Genomic DNA, 17,650 nt, shown 5'->3' with positions numbered 1-17,650 from the left:
TTTGTACAAGATCACCTTATAACCATAAGAATACCTTCACATAGTACAATAACATTTCATAACTTGATAACACTTTAATTCAATAGATAATGCCTTCAAGTCCATGTTCATAATACATTCCATAATTAAACACCTCCACCATAAGTGGATCAAACTAAGCAAGAACAATTTTATCCATAATAAGAGATTAAGCCAACTTACCATCCTCTAAAGCCATAATCAACAACACTCAAGTCCCAACCATTTTACTTACCACAAGAGAATTCATCATAACTTGCCCATAAGGCCACAACTTTCAATTCATCCATACATCATCAATTCATCATAGATAGATGTAGAAAATCATAAGAGTCACTAATACAATCCAATCCAAACACAATCTCATAAACTTTGAATCATAAGCAAAAGACCCACTTCATAAGCAAATTTAGGAATTTAGGGAAAACATGGGTTCTTCAAGGAATTCCATATGAAATCATCTTAAAAACATTAATCAAACATTAATTCATCAATATAATGGCTTAGAAAACGTTTTGCCAATGAACCCATGCTTAGATTAGAATTTGAGATTTTGTTCTTTGAAACACTTTTGATTGGACTCCTTGAAAGAAAGATTGATCAAGGATCAAGGGTCACCATACCTCTAAGTTGAAACCCACGAAAAATTGAAGAAGAAAGCACTCAAAACCTTCAACCCTAGCTCCAACTTCACCTTGGCCTTCAATGGTGTTCCAAAGAGAACCCTTCCTTACTCTTTTAAAATGGAATAAAATGATCCACAATCAGCCTAACACAATAATATAACCTCAAAAGAAAAGATTTGTGAAAAGACCAAAATGCCCTTAAATTTTCGGACGGACTCCTTACCAACTGCCCAACTTTCAAAGGGCATAACTCGCTCATACGAATTCGGAATCAAGCAAACTCGGTGGCGTTGGAAAGATCGTTCCAAGGGCTTTTCAAACACAACTGGAACTACTCCTGGATCATCCTGAGCTAGGAGTTATGACTGCTCAAAGTTGGCCAAAAACTCACTGATTTCCACACTTGGCAGAATTTCCAGATTTTGAACTTAGCCAATTTTCAGATTCTGAACTGTTTTTTTTTTCCAAAAGTGACTACTTCCAATTTATGCTTAAACTTTAAAAATTCATACACCTATCTATTTTTAGGGTCGCTACAATATTATTACGGGTGATGATGTAAAAAGTCATTTGAATGTCTTAACAAAAGCTCTGATACCACCAACATGAGTTGTGGTATAGTTGTAAGACTGTTTCACCCTTAATCAAAAGTCATGGGTTCAGAGAATCACAAGTTTTTTTCACTCTCAATTGAGCTTTGTAGTGCGCAATTCGAGTTTAGTCGGGACTTCAAATATCGAGTGGAAAATAAAAAAAAGCTCTGATACCACTCGTCTAAAAAAATATTTATTTAAAAATATATTTAATCAAGAAACTTTATTTTATTTTAAATATCTATCTTTAGAAATTCATAATTTGAAATTAATACAAATTGTTTAATAAGGTAAATTAACTATTAGTAATAAGTTTTTTTACACTTATTAGATGAAGTATAAGTTGTGTATGATTTTTTTTAATATGTCATATTATGTTTGAGACCTGTATTGAAATTTGATTAATTTAAATTCGCGTCGTGTAGGGCTCCATTCTAATAAAAGCACTCCCTGCTAATAACATTTCTATATCCATGGCTCGAACTCAAGACCAATGATTAAGAGAGACACACCACATCCTTTGTTGGTCATTTGTGTATGATTTTCTTTGTATAAAATTTAAGTTTTCTTTTAATAAAATGTAGATAACAAAAAAATATAAGTATTTTCAAAGGTAATTTTTTTTCTTTTCTAATACATTAAAAATTAAGTCATCTTATTAAATTTGTTGTGTTCATTCCTATTTAGAAATTTCATTAATACACATTTAATAATAATAATAATAAATAAATAATCAAATACCTGAATAAAATGAATAAACACATAAATTATTTGCAGTTATAATTTTATCTATTTAAATATATATTTATTTACTAATATATTCTACTATCCTACAAGAGGGAGTAAAAACACAGCAGGTCAACATGTGTGCTTACTTTTGGGGGGCATTTCAGTCATTTTATCAAAATGAAACAATATGATCGGGTCTTAAAGAATCTTATACAATTATTGTATAAAAATTTTTTTGTTAAAGACTAAAGTGTCATTTATTTATATCATCTTCATTTACTTCTATTGTCATCTTATCATGTGGATTATTCCTCACAACTCAATATTCATTGTTTGAGACGAAAGTATAAACTATCCCTAATGCTTCTCTGATCCTCTCTTCTTCTTTCCTTTTGAATAAATTTTTTCTCAAACTTCAAATTAAAATAGTTTGTTGATTAAACTCCAATAGATTTACAAAAAATTTTAGAATTGCTAATATATTACTTTATTGCTAAAAATATCTAAACAAAAAAATGAATTGATTCGATCTCAAAATTTTATGTGTCAAATAAATTGAGACATAGGGAGTAACATTTATTATATAAAATATATTATAAATTACAATAATGGAAAAGAGCCTAAAATACCCTCAAAATATTGAAAATGGTACACAACTACCCCCATCCACCTATTGGCTCTCAATACCCTTTCCATCCACCTTTAGGTCCAATTTTAGACACTTCATTAACGGAGCACCATTTAAAATAATGAAATAATACTTTTAATTACGTGGCACTCAACCATTTATTGTAATTTAATTATTTAATATAATTTTAAACCCACCCAATTTTAACTAAACCCGCCCCAAATATTATTAAACCCGTCTGTCTAACCCAATACAAAAGAACCCATCTAATCAAAACAACCCTAAAACCTTGTTCCCAAATAAACACTTCATTTCTTCCAATTTATTTCACGATCTACAGAAGGTTTAGTAGCTTCCATCATGATAACTGCACTCATCCGTGAAGATCTCAGATTGCAAGAGTATTTTTGTTCGCAATCTCGACTTTAACTCAAGTAAGAACTTTTGTGCACTTCGAAATTTCAGTTAGGGTTTAGGTTTTTATCGATGTTACTTGTTTTGAGAATCGATTTCTATTTATGTTAATGTTTCGTGTTTTCTATGCTTTTTTTACAATTATTTATGGTGATACAACAGTTGTCTATTTATGTTAGTGTTCTGTGTTACTATATTGATTTCGAGTTAGGGTTTTTTTATTGTTGTCTCAAGTTTGTTCTTTTCTGCCTTTATTCGTCGTCTCTCTCAAATAAAGATTCTTTTTGATTTGTGTATTTGTTAGTCAGATTTGCCTTTACTGTTGTTTGGTATGAAATATTTTATAAAATTATCCATTTTTTGGATTTTAGGTATTGTATTATATGTTTTTGCGTATGTAAAGTTTTACTTTGAAGCATGTGGTCCCTATTCCTTTATTCTTGATAGATTCCTCTATTTTTAAAAATGTTTTATTGTTGTCTATAGGACCATTTTCTCTTTCTTTTTGTCTATAATGTCCTTTTCTTGAAGAATTGCCGACAAGGTGGACCTATTATTCTATTATGGGAACAAGTGGGTACTAACACCTATTGTTATTTACATTAAAAAATGGCCAAAGTCATCTGCGGCCCCTCAAAGTTGTCCTCATTATTCATTTAGACGCCTCAACTACACCTAGTACCTATTGAATACCTCTACCACCCTAGATTTGAACCGTCTAAGCATTTTTTGCCTACATGACAAATCGTTTGTGATTCACGGAAATCGGGCGCGTGAATTATTTTTTCTCCCATTTTTAACCTTGTATTTAAGACATCCAACGTTAAAATTTTAACTTGGATATTTTAACAATAAAATCCCCAATTCTTCTTCCCCCGAATCCATTTTAGAACCCTAAATCCCCAATTCTCTCTTCTTTCTCTAAATATCATATGTTTCTCTCTTCTAAATCAATTGTCTTTTATCAAATGTCGCAAAGTTCAGTGAATATCGAGGAAGTCGATGTATGTAAGTGTGGTTATTATTGTCGACTGAAAACTTCGAGGACTCCATTGAACCCAGGTCATCAATTTTTTGGATCCAAAGCATCAAAGGTTTGTAATTATTCGAACAAAAACTACTGTTATTGTATTATTTGAAAAAGCAACATTTTTATATATTTATTACTGTTATGTGGTTTGTAGGAAAATGGTGGATATGGCTATTTTAGATGGATTGATCCGTCACTTGAAAATGTTGATGAATCATCCTTAATGAATAGATTCATAGATGGTCAAAATCCGATTGATCGACTAAAGAGAAAAGTGAAAGAGCTTGAAGAAGAAAGGGATTCTTTGAAATTTCAATTGAATGAAAATGAAGAGAAGATGATGGTATTGAACAAGAAGCTCAAGGAAGTTAAACTCCAAAGGGATTGAAAAAATGTCAAATTTAACCGAGTTGTGATTGTGTTTCTTTGTCTATTAACTATAAAATGGTTCTTTAATATTGTGTAGTTCATAGTAGTTCAAGATTGTAGTACTTAATTGTTTAGTTTTGCAGTAGTTAGATCAATTAGTGTTGTACTTAATTGGTCTGTTAAGTTCATATTTTGTATCATATTGGAAGTTTGAATGTGAATTGATCAGTGTCTCTTTTGTAACTTCCAGTGTGAATTGATCAGTGTCTCTTTTGTAACTTGCCTCTATTTTTAACTTGCCTTGTGTTCTGAAATTAATTTTGGGATCGACTAGTCTTATTGACAAAAACACAAATGCATTGAGAGGTAGTGTAGTTGTTGTTCAAAAATTGAGCTAATAACACAAATGCATGGCTGGAAAATACATAACACAAAGTCATGGTTGAAAAATACATAACACAAATGCATTGAGAGGTAATAAAAAACCATTGTCTTGCATGGTTCAAAAATGCATAGTCTTGCTAACACAAAGACATGGTTCAAAAATACATTACACGAGTGTTCAAAATAAACTAGAGAGTAGATTGTTGAAGACCTTTTTAACATGGGCCAAAATCATAACAATTTTCCAAATGAACAACTTCCAGTTTTTCCTGTTTGTTTTCATTTGTTGCAACTGTGAAGTGCCGACTGCATCTTTTCCCTTCCATTTTAGGCGATGAGGTTTAAAGCCAATGTCTATATTGGTTGGTGAAGCATTTATCAATTTTGTTGGCCCATGTAGAATCTTCTCACTTGATGTACCAGGCTGTAATATAAGAAAGAAAGTGTAAGATAAGGTAAGATCATAATATGGCTATTAGAATATACACCAAAACAGAGTAAACATATTAAGTGAACGTACATTAAATACTTGGCCTCCAGTTGTATGATTAGAGTAAACACCAAAACCAGTTGCAGGCCATCTGTTTTTTCTTGTAGCAGCAACAAATGAGGCAGAACTGTATGGTCTCTTGTGACCTGATAAAGGTGGCAGTTAACTAGAAGAACTATCTCTTTCGGTAACAAATGGTGTCCCTCTTGCATTAGTTTTTTTTCTTCCCAATCCTCTTTCAGTCCCAACTTGAACCCTATTTTGAGGAGGTCTTGGCTCAGATGTTGTGTCAGCACAAATAGAACTTGGTTGACTTGATTGCATATGTGGTTCTGAAAGTAGAATGTGATGGACCTCCCATTGTAGACTATATAGCATAAATAAGGATATATGAATAACTTGTAAATCAATCATAAAATGCAAATGAATTATTAAATCTAATCTTACTGCTGTTTGAGTAGTTTGTGGCACAACAGTGGTATCAGCACAAACAAAACTTTGTTGACTTGATTGTGTTCTAACCTGTTGAACAAAAATAAGGAGATATGAATAACTTCTACAATGAAAATTAATGCAAATGAATATGTAAATCAAATCTTACTCTTGTTTGAGAATAACTTTGTTAGCTTGAATTTCCTTGACTTGTAGGTTGAGAAGTGCTCCCCTCCCATACTATGTCACCACAAAATAAAATATATGATTATAATATATATAAACTTTAAGCAATTTACAAATGTGAATATGAAGTATTACTTACTCTTGCACACACAACTTTGTTATGACTTGTTTTCTTGCATATGGAATATGTCATATTTACTGCTTTTCTTGAAAGTTTCCCCCTTTTTTTTGGCTCATCCTTACTCTTTCTTCTCTTCTTGCCAGGTCTACCTGGCATTTTTCTTGGTTTTGGAGGCTCTATTAATGGATTTGTAGTTTCAGGCCACATTCTCATATTGAGAAAAGGTTGGATGAAATGGCTGTAAGCCTTGAGAAATGTTTCCTTCTTATACCAGTGCTCTACATGTTGATCAGGATCTTGATTCAAGTAATAATAAGCTCAAATAGCATGAGGGCAAGGAAGACCTCTCAACATCCACAACCTACAGTCACAATGCTTCTTCTCCAAGTCAACAACAAATGAATATTCCCCCTCACTAATCTCAAAACCATTCAACCCATTCCATTGAACATTACAATTATTTGAATACTCTTTGTTTCTTTCTAGTATTGCCCCTGCCATAGGTGCAATGTCTGATATCCATGTTTCAACAAATTTGATCATGTCTATATGTATGTTCATCATTTTATGCCTAATATCCTCTTACATGGTAATAATTGATTTATGTCTAGCAGCTAAGATCCAGGAATTGAAAGTCTCACATATGTTATTTTCTACAACATCACACTTGGAGTGAGTTTGGAAAAAAGCCCTAGACCAATTTATGGGATCATAATGTAGCAAGTCCTCTGTTATTTCCTTCTTACCTAGCGTGGACATTGCATGAACTTCTTCTTCAAACTTGACTTCAAAAGAGGTTTTTGAGCATCTCCAAAATCGTTTTCTTCTTTCTTCTCCTTTCCAGTTCACATGCCAGTTACTCCATAAATGTCTAGCACACATCCTTTTCTCAGCATTTGGTAACAACTCTGACAAGACAGGAATAAGTCCCTAACAAAAAATATGTACAGAATAAGTAATTGAAGTAGTAAAGATCAAATTAAAACTAAAATATAAAAAATTGTGTAATCAATACCTTTTGCATATCTGACATTACAGTCAAACCTTTACTAGTTCCCAAGTTTAGATCAGCAATTAAATACCTTATGAACCAACTCCAACTATGTTTTGTTTCTGTATCCACAACTGCCCAGGCAATGGATACATTTGATTGTTCCCATTCTTTCCAACAACAACTAATAGCTCACCCATACAAGCTTCCTTGAGAAAACAACTATCAAATCCAATTATTTCCCTACACCCCTCCAACCATCCTTGCTTAAATGCATGAAAGCACACATAAAAATACACAAAAAGGTTCTTTCCTGGTTCAGTTTCCTTATCAATTTTTACCGAACAAGAGCTTCCAGGATTGGTTTGTTTGATCATATCTGCATAGTCACATAATCTCGCAAATTCCACATTCCAATCACCTATGTCTTCCTTCATAATCCTTTGTTTAGCCCTATAACAAAGAGTCTTACCAACATAAAGACCCAATGTCTTTCTAACCAAATCTTGTATTTCCTAAATCCTTATGTATGGTTGAGATACAATTCAGTCTTTAAACTTTCTACCAATTAACTTTAAATTACACAACTTGTTCCTGTTTAATGGAATACACTTGTGAACAGAATGATAGTTTTCACAATGAAATCACCTGAGTCCCTGTCAATGGAAGCATATAACAACCACTTGCAGTTAGCATTTTTGCACTTCACCCTCACTCTATGTTTTTCATTAGGTCTTAACTTTATCTGCCTCATGCAGGGGCGGACCAACGTTGTATCCAGGGGGTTTAAAAAATTACACGGTATATATAAGGTAAATTTTCTGCATTTCTGTAGATATATATATTTTGAACCCCCCTCAGTAACAAAGAGAAATTGATGGCATAGTGGCAAGTACCCTTGAAACTAAACAGTATGTCACCGGATTGAATCCTAGTAAAAGCGTTTTCTTTTTTTCTTTTTTAGTTTCAATTTTTTTAGTATTTTTTTAAAAAATTTTCAATTCTGTTTTTCATTACTAAAAGTTTGGTTTTAAACCCAAAAGAATTCAAGGTTTCCATTTCTAAAGACTTATTTACACATTTATACTTTTATTTTTCGAACCCCCTGAACGAAAATCCTGGGTCCGCCACTGGCCTCATGTACTCTACAACATAATCTGCCACTGCTTTCCTAAATTGATTTGCACCTTCAAAGACCATTCCAAGCTCATATACTGAAACTTCACAATCTTCATCATACCTAACTTTTTTGTTTCTCCTTTCAGCAGGTATATCTACTCCCCTAACAAGATCCATATCTAGTTGTTCATCACTATCATCACTCCAACAGACAGAGCTATCAATATAATCCTCATCTCCACCTAATTTTCCTGCATATTTGTCAGTTTTATTTTTCCCAATATCCTCAAAGCCTCTATCTATACCACCAGCCTCTCCAACAGGTATTTCTTCAAATTCAGTAGCCTTTTTTCTCTGTTGTTTGTTTCTTCTTTCTTGTCTAAAAGCTCTCAACTCCTCATCAATATATGAACCATATTCTGAAGGTATATCTAGATCTGAATCACTACTCAAGAAATCAGATTCACCTTTTCCACCTAGGTTATCATCCACACCCTCTCCACCTAGGTTAACATCCTCACCCTCTTCACCAATGTTAACATCAACACCCTCACCACTAATGTTAACAACCTCACCTTCTCCACTTAGGTCAACATCCTCACCTTCTCCAAGGTCAACATCAACACCTTCACCACCAACATTAGTTAGATAGCCTCTAGGTCCCTCAGTGTCAAGTAAGGGTTCATCTAATACATGACAGACAAATACTTCAAAAGTGTCCTCATGTTTTAAGTCTTTAATTAGGTGTAGGAGATGTTGGTCAGTTGTAATTAAGACCCATTTCTTATTCAATAAATCCTTCACATAAAAGCCTCTAACAGTTTCATACCCCAATTCTTTAGTATAATACAATAGTTCCAAAATGAAAAAGTGGTCCTTAATAATATACTTGAGTGCAGGAACACATTTTCCAACATAAGTAGGGACAAATATCTCGGATAAGATTCCACCATGGTAAATCTTTGTAAATACAATCTCCTCCATGGTCAATTGTTAGCCCTACAAAATATCAAACAAACCCTAGCTTAAGATAACGGAATATACTCATACAACCATACAACAACTAAAAAAAAAATCTGTAAAGCATATTTTCGGGGTAATAGTAAAGAAGGGACAGAATATTCACAAACCCTATATTTTTACAAAACCCTAGCCTTTTGGAATTCATTTAACAAAGCATGTAAAAATCATTAACAATCCTAACTTACACAAGGAAATCTTCAAGATTGTAACACGAACAAGACGAATCCAACTTCAATCTGGAGGAAATCGCAAAGATGAAGAGCTTCAATTTGGAAGAAATTGCGAAGAGAGAGAGAAGTGTTGTGTCAAAGTTAACGATTTAGGAATCTTCCTCAATTAAGATATTTACAAATTCACGTCGGATACACGTGGTAGTTGTTAAATGGTCATTCTATACACGTGGGGAGCTTAAATACACGCTCCACACAATTTATGAAAAGTGATAAAAAAAATTCTTAGACGGTTCAAATCTGGGGTGGTAGAGGTGTTCAATAGGTACTAGGTGTAGTTGAGGTGTCTAAATGAATAATGAGGACAACTTTGAGGGGCCGTATATGACTTTGGCCTTAAAAAATTGACTCATGTTTGGAAAGAGTATGATCCAGATTTATTGTCATATATAGACATATGTGAAGAGTTCCATGAAAGTTAGGTTTTAGTAAGGTCCAATAACTTCTACTCAAATGACCTTCTGGGAGGTATTATTTGATTGGGGGGGATTCTGGCATAAGAACAATACAAACAACACTGTCTGTTAAGTCTAGTCTGGTGTACTTGAACTGTTTGCGGTAGATGAGGGGATGATGTTGTTCCAACTATTGACATCAACCATAATAATGAACCTTACCTAGTCACAATAGATGCTGCAACTTATCAAGTAAGGAAGAAAATGATGAAAATAAACCTTACCTAGTCACAGTAGATGCTGCAACTGAAGGTGAATCAAGTGAGGAAGAAAATGATGAAAATAAACCTTATCCCAGGGACTACAGTAGTGAAGAATTAGAATCCTTTAGGTTGGAAAAGAAAAGAGAAGTTAATGATCAACTTGACAACTTTAAAAAGTTGAAAAAAGTATGAGCTTTAAGAACCTTGATGAAGCTAAAAGGGTTGTAAGCTACTACTCAATTGCTAGGAATGTTGTCCTTAGGATTGATAAGAGTGACTCTGTTAGAGTTAGATATAAGTGCATTGTTGGTTGTCCTTTTGTGTGTCTGATTTCTGAAGTTAAGAAAGGGCAATGATTTGAAATTAAGACCTTGCAAACAAAACATACATGTCCAGAAGCATTCAAGAATAAAAGAGCTACTCAACAAGCTCGAGCACACTACTTTAAGAATAAGGTCCAAAATGATCCTAAGTGCAAATTGACTGAAATGAGAAAGATTGTAGATGATAACTTTGGGCTTAATATTAGTTATAAAAAAATGAAAAGGGTTAAAAGACTTATGCTAGAGAAATTAGATGATAGCTATGTTGATGATTTCAATAAATTGGAGGGTTATGCTTAATAGTTAAGGGACATCAACCCCTAGTTAAGGGACAACAACCCCGGTACTGATGTGATTATAAACATATCCAAAGAGGCTTTGTTGGAACATGGACAAAGAAAGTTTTTGAGAGTGCATATTTGTATTCAGGCTTTGAAAAGTAGCTGGAGAGCTGATATGAGGTCATTTATAGGGTTAGATGGCACCTTTTTAAAAAGGAAGTTTAAGGGAATTTTATTGATTGCACTTGGACAAGATTCAATGAAGCATTTTTATCCACTTGCTTGGGCAGTGGTGGATAGAGAAACTATTAGAACGTGTAAATGGTTCATTGAGTTGCTGAGGAACTCATTGGGGTTGGCAGATGGTGAAGGATTGACACTTATGTCTGATATGCAAAAGGTAATTCTGTAAGTGTTTGACAGTTTTTTATTATAGTTATTGTATACACTTGAATTTTTTAAAGTTATTCTATTATATTTTTTCTTATTGTTACGGGGCTTGATTGGTGTTGTTGGTGATTTGCTTCCAAAAGCACAACATAGATGGTGTTCAAGGCACATAAAAGCCAATTGGTCCAGGTCTTGGAGTGGTGTACAGATGAAAAAGATGTTTTGGTGGTCTGCTTGGAGTACCTATGAAGAGGAATTTAATGACCAATTAAAGTCCATGGGTTTTGTGTCTAAAAAAGCAGTCAAAGATCTTTTATGGTATCCACCACAACAGTGGTGCAAGGCCTTTTTTTACACTGTCTGCAAAAACTACTCATGTGAAAATAATTTTACTGAGTCATTCAACAAATGGATTTTAGAAGCAAGGGCAAAACCAATAATCAAGATGCTGGAAGACATTAGAATTAAGGTACTGCCACTATTTTATATAACTATTTGATAGTAACTATTTATGTTTAATCTGATAGTAATATGTAGGTGTTATGTTTAGATTATATATGTCATGTATATGCTATATATTTCACTGTTATTTATAGGTTATGAAAAGGTTGAAAAAACTTGAAGAAGAGGGTAAAAAGTGGATAGAAGAGTATAGTCCATATTCCATGGATTTGTATCATGATTTTAGAATGATTGCACAAGGTTGTCAAGTTATTGCTAATGGAGACTTAGGATATGAGGTGGCTGAGGGTATAGATAGACATGTTGTGAATCTTGCTACAAAGAAGTGTACTTGTAAGACATGAGATTTGACAGGAATACCATGTCATCATGCTATTAAAACATTAGAACATGATAGAATAGAACCATTGAATGAGATGTATTAGTGGTACTCAAAATAAACTTACTTGCTTGTATACCAGCCTAAAATTCAGGCAGTTAGGAGTGAGAAATTATGGAAAATTGATCATTCTCAAGCTATGCAACCACCACAAATTCATAAATTGGTTGGTAGACCAAAATTGTAACACCCCGTATCCGAAATAAACCAAAAATTTAGATTTTGAGAAGTTGCAGGTGCAACCCACGGTTGCCACCCACAGACCGTAGGTCAGACTACGGCCCGTGCTGGTGGTCCGTGGTTCACCACTGCAACCTCTCCCCAAACTCAGCTAAGAAAATCGGCTAAGTCTCCACCCACGGACAGACCCATAGTCCGTAGGCCAGACCACGAGTTCGTGATTTGTGTCCGTGGATCGAGGCCCCCTTTACCCAGCCTTTGATTCGAATGACAGCCGACCAGCACGGACCATCGTTCGTCCGTAGGTCTGATCGTTGGTGAAGGTCAGCAGCCAGTTAGGGGGAAATTGCTGATTGTATCAACTTCAAATGGTCGTCACTACCAGCACAAAAGGAATTATGTGTCCCATGACCTATGATATAATAGATAATTGAATCCTCTTTCCAACGCCACCGAGTTTGCTAAAATCCGACCTCCGAGTAAAAAATTATGCTCATTTTAGTGAAGCCCTGTCGGGCAGACTTGACCTACGACCCCAATCTATGGACCGTAGGTTGACCTACAGCCCGTAGGTCCTGTCCGTCGGTCACTCCGACAGTAGTTAAGTCAGGGGTCTTTTGGTCTTTTCTTATTTTGTTAGACCCCTGAGCTACGTCATTTAGACCTTAAATTATGAGGTTTTAGTCAGTTTAAGCCTAGAAACTAACTACAACTTACCTAAGTCAAATCATTAATCAAAACTTAGAAAAATTAGAGTGTAAGAGGAAAAGAGAAATCAAGAACCCTAGTTCAAGAACGCAACAAGGTTCCATCAGTTCTAGCCCCGAAATGAAAGGATTTCTCCGTAAAATTCGTCACCATGTATGTGGGATTTCACTAGTGGGTTCCTTTCACTCATTAAGTCCGTAGTTTTCAGTCAGTTTCTTGATTCCCTTATCATGACTAGACCTAGGGTTTCTTATATGCTAAAATTATTGGGTTCTTAGCTGCTCGAATGATCCAAATCAGATTAGTATGTTAATATTCAGTTTATTGCATGAATTCCAGAACCCTAGCTATGCATTTCTTTAGTTCTTGAATTACACATGCTAGGTCAAATATTTCAGTTATTCAATTATACATGCCTCAATTATTAATGCATCAATATCAGTTTAATTGTTGCATACTCAGTTTGCATGTTCAATTTGAGCTATCCAGTAACTTATATAAATTCACTCATAATATGTTAATTACTTAATTCATTGGGAGTAGCATAATGCCGAGTTGGACTAGGGTTCAGCATACCCAAATAGTCCCAGAACTACTAGCCACGTAGGTTGTAAGTCCCCTTTATGGGCATCATTTCAGTGATCACGCCAGCATGCCTCTATACCTCTGGCAGGGTATATTGGGTCCTTTCGATGGGGCGTTTACATCAGACTCCACATTTAGCTCATGTGGTTTTACTATCGGTTATTAGTATCTCCCACAGTTTAGTCAGATTCCATTGCATTGACCACATTTCAGTACAGTCAGTATTCAGTCTTAGCATGTTATAAATTGGTCATTGCATTCAGTTAGCTCAGTAGCTATATCATGTTCAGATTATATCATTGCTTATTTGCTTTGTTCAGTTATATGTTATTTTAACTTTATTCTATCATGCATGCTCAGTACCTTTCAAGTAATGACGCATACTCTGCGTTACATCTTCTCATGATGTAGGTTCAGGTTCTCAGCATCCAGATCACGCTTAGATTGGTTCCTGATCTCCAGTTCAATAGAATCAGTGGTGAGTCCTCATTTTTCGAGGACAATATTCATGAGTTTCTTTTCAGTATTTTTAGTCCTTTAGTTTCAGTTTTGCTAGACTTAGATGGGGCCTATCCCAGCATTTCTAGTCAGTTAGAGGCTATTTTCAGACATAGTTAGATTCAACTTAGTATTGAGTTAGTATCTTCATTTTATTAAACTCATCAGTTTTCATTTATCTCAGTTATAGTATATGGGTATTCCCCATCTTTTCATTTTATTTATGATTTAGCTTCCGCATCTGTTTATTATCTTTAGTATGCTCGTGATCATGCCAACAGGGTTAGCTTGGAATCACTTGTGATTCTAGGTCCCGTGTCCGCGTCTCAGGGGTAGTTTAGGGCGTGACAAAAATTAAAGAGAGTAAGGGAAAAGGATGAGGCAAGAAAAAGGGAGGGATTATGGTCAAAAAGTATAAAAGGATTGCAAATGACATGTGGAAACTATAGTGCTGTAGGTCATAATCGAAGAAAATGTCCTCTGGTAAGTCATGTTTCATCAATTTTTAATTACTTACAATGTATATTTATTTATCTTACTCTTTCACAAGTTTTATAGATTCAGAAAGGAAAACAAGTTCTCCCAGATGTGCCAGTATCAACACCTAAACCAAGTGAAGAAAATGAACCAGTCTTTACGCCAACTCCTGGATTTGTTGCATCTTCTAGTCGACAAACAAGCTAGCAATCAAATGAAGCAATCAATGAAGCTCTTGGTCCTTCAAAATCAAAGAGAAAAAATGTTTCAAAGGAGAAAGTTGATGCAGTTCCAAAGAGGTCTAAAAATAGTGGAAAAGAAAAAGTTGTTGCACCTTCAATTGCAACTGCTGATGAAGATGAAGTTGAATGTGGTATTGAATCTGAGGATGAGAATACATTGGTTGCACCTAGGGTGATATCTGAAGCAAAGACTAGACTTCAAATGAAGAAGCTGCAACAACAACCAATTGGTTCAAGAAAGATTAGTTTCAGGGGTGATGAAAATTGTGTTGCTATTCCTACTAATCTGCTATACTCACCAAAAAAGCTAACTTAGAAAGGCAAAGCATGTGTGACCTCAAATCAGTTGACAAAAGACAAGGAGAAAAAGATTTGCAAGCTTACGGCAAAGAGGGGCAAGCATTAGAAAGTAGTTGCTAAGTAATGGTTTTAAGTTTTTGTTTAGTATGTAATGGCACAGTGAAACTTCTTAGTTTGCTATTTTTGGATACTTAACCGTTTGTCACTGGCCATGTATGCTAATGACAAATTAGTTTGATAATGTTTTGTGGGCTGAAAATGTTTTGTGACCTGAAAATTTTATGAATGCATTCAATAGTTTATCTATAAAATGTCTTGTGAGATTGCGTGACGGAGTACATTTGTGAATAATGCTGGCTTCCAGAAGTGTTGTAGTTTTGAATAATGATGTGTAGAGAGTGATTATTGTTCATTATACTTTCATTTATTAGTTTGTCTGAAATTGAAATGGTAGATTGTTGGCAAATTGTTGAGTTATGTTGTCAGTTTTGATGTCAGTTAAAAGAATGCTAGGTTGTTGGAAAACTACCTACAACTTAACTTATTGTTGCTTCATCAATGTTAATTAATTGATAGGCATTTTGATCAACTAGTTGAAGTGGGCAACATGATTTTCTGTATCCATTTTGCATTATTCGAGGTGTAGGGTATTTGCTAGTTCTTTTTTCTTTTTTCTTTCAGTTTCCTTGCGGCTGAGAACTATTTGGTGCGGGAGTAATCCATGAGTTGAATGTGTGGAGTATTCTATTGCGCCTAGTAAAATAGGCATCCATATACATATGCATCATGTGTGCTTATTAGTTTTTGGTTAGTATTTGGGAAATGAGAGTTACGATATGCATATACTTTAGTCGTCATTGTTTGTAGGCATTAGTGTATGTGATTGTTGAGAAGCAGGAAGAATTTTGAACTACTACCGGATATGTGGTTATCATTTCCTTGAACCTCTATATTGAAGGAACATTTTCATTAATCAAGAAATGGGGAAAATGGAGTGTGTGCATTTCAATCCATATTCTTTTTAGTATACATATATTATGACATTAGTTGGAACTGAATGTCCCAAATGGATAATTCATTAACCTCTCTTGTTCTTATGCACATACGGTTATCCTTACTTTTCTGTTTTTGTTATACTGTTGATCATATCTAATCAATGTGAGTGCAATGAGTTAGAAGTTAGGTGTAAAATTGATTTCTCATAAGGTGCTTAATACGACTATGGCTTGTGAGGCCATTTATTTTTTATCATGTCTAGATAAATTAAGTTGGATGCACTATTTTTCTTCTGTGGACACTAATTTGCGTGTTTTTAGAATGTCTACAAGTAATGGTGAGCACTCTTTTAGACTCTACTTCTGCAGTTCTCATCTTACAACTCAAAACATCAGGTAATAAGTTGCGGCAATTTGGTCCTCTATTAAGCTATTTCTGATATCACTATATTCATCATCGGCTTTTCGATCAGGGACAATCCAAATATCAGGCTTATGCATCTATTTAGGGATCTAATAGCAGTATTTGTATTTTCAAATACCATAGTCTAGCTGATAAAATTACCATCAACAGCTTACTCCTTTTATTGATCTTGTTTTAACTTGTTATTGCCTACCAACTTAGTGATATTACCATCAACAACTTCATTTAAAATTACCATCAACAACTTAACTTATTGGACAAGTGGTAGTGTAGGATATTCTTCTTACAATTTTTCAGTTACCAATTACTCTTGAGGAAAAGTGTATGTGGTAGCTAACTTAATAAAGGCAACTGTTGAGGCTGATGCATTGAGGATCATGAGAATTACCAAAATGCACAAACACTGCATAATCGAAATGCAGCTTATCAAGCTGCATAATTCTTCATTAGTAGACAGAACAACAACCTACGTCATCTTAACAAATTTTCAAAACAAAATGCAGCTAATCAAGCTGCAAAATTCCATCATTACAATAATAAAAAGCCACAAAACTAACATAATCTAATAATACTAACTTAACACAAACAATAGAACCGCACTACATCTTAGCAACTACAAAACCAATAACAAAAGCCCAAGAAACTGCAAGCAAACTTATAAATTGATGAACTTTCAACTCTAACTTCGAAACTTTATCATCCAAGCTAGATACATTCTTCTGAACTCTCAATTTTATCCGTCAACTCCAAATTTGACATTTTTCCCTTCAAAGCAGAAACTTTCGTCAAATCAGAAATTTCATTTCCATTCATATCATTCAACTCAAACATTTCATCGGCATCTATACCCTTCAAATAGGAATCCTCAATGCCACCCATATGCTCCACAATCTTCTTCAAATGATTTCTTTCTTTCCGAATTGAATCCAATTCAACTTTTTGATTATGAATCATGGTTGACATATGACGTGGAAGTTTTTCATCAATCCAATTCCAATAACCACAAGAATTTGACCCAAGACGACGACATATGTAGAATCGACGTCCACCACTTTTAAAAGTTATAGCAGTAAAATATCTTGCCATAAATTCGCACTTACATGTACGAGATTGAAGTTCTTCAGGGGAAGAAATCGAAGAAGAAGCTAACATTTATAACAAATTGAAGAAGAATAACATTGATGTTCTAAACCCTCTGTAGATTGTGAAATAAATTGGAGGAAATGAAGTATTTATTTGGGAACAAGGTTTTAGGGTTGTTTTAATTAGATAGGTTCTTTTGTATTGGGTCGGACGGGCGGGTTGAATAACTATTTGGTAGGGTTTAATTAAAAATGGGTGGGTAATGGGTGAGTTTAAAATTAT

At 34.3% G+C, this 17,650-nt stretch overlaps 1 pseudogene; it reads left to right on the top strand.

Annotated features, from left to right (window-relative positions):
* LOC125867618 (uncharacterized) overlaps positions 1 to 10,870 on the top strand; it is an 18,187-nt pseudogene extending 7,317 nt beyond the window's left edge.
* The last annotated feature ends 6,780 nt before the right edge of the window (positions 10,871 to 17,650 follow it).

This window comes from Solanum stenotomum, chromosome 1, assembly GCF_019186545.1.
Source record: "Solanum stenotomum isolate F172 chromosome 1, ASM1918654v1, whole genome shotgun sequence".
NCBI classification, from domain to species: domain Eukaryota; kingdom Viridiplantae; phylum Streptophyta; class Magnoliopsida; order Solanales; family Solanaceae; genus Solanum; species Solanum stenotomum.
Note: the sequence above shows the minus strand (reverse complement) of the source record. Positions and strands in the feature narration are given on the sequence as shown.